The sequence below is a fragment of the Malus sylvestris genome, chromosome 14 (genome assembly GCF_916048215.2).
Source record: "Malus sylvestris chromosome 14, drMalSylv7.2, whole genome shotgun sequence".
Classification (NCBI taxonomy): domain Eukaryota; kingdom Viridiplantae; phylum Streptophyta; class Magnoliopsida; order Rosales; family Rosaceae; genus Malus; species Malus sylvestris.
This window is the reverse complement of record NC_062273.1, coordinates 18461844-18464916: the sequence shown is the minus strand read 5'-3', so window position 1 is coordinate 18464916 and position 3073 is coordinate 18461844.

Sequence of the window (3073 nt, the reverse complement as noted above, 5' to 3'; positions counted from 1 at the left end):
GGATATGAGTAGTAACCTGGCAAAGAAAATTTGCTGTCAACGAATGATAAGGAAGAGGCAAGGAAGGCTAGAGAGGCTATTTATGATGACGGCTTGATTGGGCCAGGAGGTGTGATTGCGGAGGGAGCAGTGAATGTGGTTCTTCATACAATGCTGAAGGAAGATGAGAGGCTCAATTTTGTTCATGTGTTGCAGGATAATGGAAGAGAAATTGATCTAAATGTTATGGTGCAAACTAGGGAGGGTGGTGTAGGTGAAATGAAGGGTAGGAAGAGACGTCCGAAGCTACAGGGTGTAGATGAAGGTTTGGTAGGAGGGCATGAAGTTAAGGAAGATGATCATTTTGACTTGATACCCTTTATTGAGTATGTGATGATGGAATAGAAGGGACAAAAACGGTCATTCCAAGAAGTGGAGTATGTAAAGCCAGTGGAATGCGTTAACCCAAAACTAATCGGCCAAGGAAGTTGATTTTTTCTGAGGTAGAAGAGACCAGCCTTAAGGGGTCTCCTAAGTCCCTATGAAGCTAATCTGTTGGAATTGTTAGAGTATCAGGGGTGATGTGACAGTTGATAATCTGTTGGAGCATAATAGACTTCACACATTCGACATAGTGATTCTTCTTTAGACAAATTATTGAAGTACTCGCTATGTTTATTTGAATAGAAGGCTTGGGATGGATTTCATACATACGGTTGAACCGTAGGGAATTGCTGGTGGTATGTGTATTTTTGGGCGGAATTATGATAACGTATTACTTGTTAAGTATGCAGATTTTTTTCATTGAAGTTGGCATTTATGATGAGAATAAAAATGAACAATGGAGGTTGTTTGTGATATACGCAAGTATGGATGATAATAAAAGGAAGGAGCAGTGAAATGTGTTGTCTCGAAGGATTGAGGCAGTGGGAGAAAAGTGCCTGCTTATTGGTGACTTTAATGATATTATAGATGATTTAGAGAAGGAAGGGGGTAACTATAGATCCATGGCAAGTATAAGGGATTTTTGTGAGTTTATTGTAGGTAATGGGCTGCTTGATTTGGGCTTTATTGACTATCCATTTACATGGAGGAATCGAAGAGATGAAGGCCCCATACAACAACGGTTGGATTATGGATTGGCAACGAATGGATGGGTTAATATGTCTCCAGAGGCGAAAGTTATGTACGAAGTGTTAGAAGGGTCTGACCATGCTATGCTTATTTTGAATACGGAAGTTGTGCCTTTCAATTGGAGGAGACGTTTTATTTATGATGCCAAATGGAATAAGGATGAGGAGTGGTAGGGTATTGTATAGACAACTTGGAGGCGTGGGGTCGTGGGATCTTATGCATTCCGAGTAGTAGAGAAACTCAAGTGGGTTGCAGAATTGAAGGAGATCGAATGGGTTGAATTCGAAGTTTTGTATTGATGCATTGAAGAAAGAGCTATGACAGGCTTATAAATCATCGGTGTTTACAGCTGAAGATATTCGACGTAAGGAAGGTAAGTTAAAGTTCATGATTAGGGATGAAGAGATGTATTGGAAGCAAAAATCACGAGTCTAGTGGATTTATGAGGGGGATAAAGATACTAAGTTCTTCCATGGATGTGATTGTAGTGAGTTATTTTCAAAATCTCTTTCTCACATGTAATCCAATAAGGGTTTCGGAGATAACGGAGTGTGTGGAGGCTAGGATGTCTGCTGAGGACTCAAGAAGATTAATGCAGCCAGTAACGGAGTAAGATGTGCGACACATTATGTTCCAAATCCCTGCTGATAAGTCACCTGGTCTGGATGGGTTTACTGGTAGTTTCTATCATGAATACTGGGATGTGCTGGGTAAGGATATCGTGGATATGGTTTAGGCATTTTGGTTCTTTGGGAAGCATTTACGGAAATTAAACCACACTCATCTTGTTCTTATTCCGAAGGTGGCTAGCCTTTGGACTATGGCTCAATTACGGCCGATATCCCTATGTAATGTGGCTTATAAGGTGATTGCTAAGCTTTTGACTAACCGCATGAAGATGGCTATGCTACATCTTATTAGTCTAAATCAATCAGCCTTTGTGGTTGGGAGGCAGATTTAGGATAATATATTGGTGGTGCATGAGATATTGCACTCTCTAAGTTACCAAGGTGATAGGGACGAGGCTTTTGTGGCAATGAATTGGATATGGCGAAGGCTTATACCGAGTTGAATGGAGTTTTTTATTGGCAATGATGGAAGCTTTGGGTTTTCCGATTGAATTTTGTCGTCAAATTGCGGAGTGTATCACTACAGTCACGTATAATGCACTAATTAATGGAGTGTCTACGAAGTTTATTCAACCACAGAGAGGGTTGCAACAAGGTGATCCTATGTCACCTTTTCTTTTTCTCATATGTGCCGAGGGATTCTCATCTTTGTTACGACTGAGGAAGAAGTAGGGATCTCTTCATGGTGTGTGTGTGGCACCTAGTGAGGTTGCATTATCCTACTTATTTTTTGCTGATGATGTTGTAATTTTTTGTAAGGCTGAGGAAGATGAGGTTTAGGAGGTTATGGATATGTTGAAGTGATATGCGAAAGCTTCTAGCCAAGTTATTAATAAGGAGAAGAGCTCCTTGTATTTTGGGGCTAATTGTTCGAGGCAACAATAGAAGAGACATGTTTCTTGTACCAATATGAGGATTTTGGTAAGTATTTGGGGATAAACGCTAGCTTTCGATCATCGAAGAAGGCTGTCTTTGAGGGGGTTCGCGAGGCTTTGAAGGAACGAATCAATGGGTGGGCTGAGCAATTTCTATCCCCTCCAAGAAGAGAGGTTCTTATTAAATCGATGGCTATGATGTTAACTAACTATGCGATGTTTTATTTTAAGCTTCCGGTTGGCCTTTGTAAGGAGTTGGAATTAGCTATAGCTAAGTTTTGGTGGAGGGGGAACAGAGATAGGGGTGTCATGCATTGGCTTTCTTGGAAAAAAAAATGAAATGGAGGAAAAAGAAAGGAAGGTTAGGGTTTGGAGACTTATTGTCTTTTAACCTAGCTTATTTAGCAAAGATTGGGTGGTGGATTTTGCTTAATCTGGAGTTGCTGTTGGGTCAAA